Here is a 1,494-nt window from a genome sequence, read left to right on the forward strand (position 1 = left end):
TTTTTTTTTTTTTTTGGTTTCAGGCGTTTATATATTTGTCTCCACATTGCCTTCTTCAAAGATCAAAGAGCCCCCCCAAAAAATAATATTCAACTTCACAACTATATTTACAAGTTTCTCTAACCTTCTCAGGGATCTCTGGTAGCATAGTGGTTACGAATCAGGCTGCTAACCTCAGGGTCAGCAGTTCAAAACTACCAGGTGTTCCACAGGAGACAGATGAGATGTTATGTTCCTGTAAAGATTTACAGCTTCAGAGACCCTGTACAGGGTCGCTATGAGTTGGAACTGTCTCCACGGCACATAACCACCAACCACCTCCATATACCCTTCTTAATAATTCATATAATGTGTAGAAAATCAGAAAAAAATATGTATTAAAATAGTGTATACTGTTATCAAGGAAATTGATTTCCTCAAAAGTCATGTAACAATCATTTTTAAGTAGAATTGGCCCTCAGTATCACAGATCCCACTTTCCTGCATTCTGTATCTATGGATTCAGCCAACTACAGATCAAAACTATTCAGAAAACAACAGCAATTAAATAGTCACAGCCTAAGAGGGAGCATAAAGTGTGATTTCTACAACATTTACATTGCATTAGGTATAATGCTTAATCCAGAGATGGTATCCATTGCATGTCTATCAGTATGTCCTACTGTGGTGGCTTACTTCCTACTGTGATACCATGAGCTCTGCCACAGTAGGTCAAATGCCAACAGGACATCCAGACTAAAACACACTAAGAAAAAGAAACTTGCAATTTACTTCTAAAAATACAGTCAGTGAAAACCTTCTGAATATCAGTGGAACATTGTCTGATATAGTGCCAGAGCATGAGGCTCCCAGATTGGAAGGCACTCAAAATACAATTGAAGAAGAACTGTCTCCTCAAAGTAGAGTTGACTTTCATGATGTACATAGACGAAAACTTTCAGGAACTTCAATTGCTGGTGTGGCATAACTCAAATTGAGAAGAAACAGCTACAAGCATCCATTACTGACTAGAATATGGCATGTCTGAAGTATTATTCTAGGCAAATTGAAATTCATAAGAAATGAAATGGAATCTATAAAGCTCCATATTCTAGGAATCTGTGTGCTGAAATGGACAAACACTGCCTATGTTGAATCGGACAATCATATGATCAACTATGTTTCCAGATTCCCAGTGTGGTACTGTAGGATCAGCATTGGACTTCGAACCACAAGGTCAGCAGTATAAAGCCACTATCTGCTCCTCAGAACCCCTATACAGGGTCGCTATCAGTCAAAATGGACTTGATGACATGTAACAACAACTACGTTGCCAGTGACAAAATGAAGAGGAATGATGTCACATTCATCATTAAAAACGAGCATTTCAAAATCCACCCTGAGTACAATATTGTCTGTGGTAGATTAATATACATGTGTCTGCTAAGACCACTAGAAGACAGTTACCTGGCCAACTGATTAGGAGAGATCCATATTTGTACCCATTTCAATGAG

The sequence above is a fragment of the Chrysochloris asiatica genome, unplaced genomic scaffold, assembly GCF_000296735.1.
Source record: "Chrysochloris asiatica unplaced genomic scaffold, ChrAsi1.0 scaffold00162, whole genome shotgun sequence".
Taxonomy (NCBI): domain Eukaryota; kingdom Metazoa; phylum Chordata; class Mammalia; order Afrosoricida; family Chrysochloridae; genus Chrysochloris; species Chrysochloris asiatica.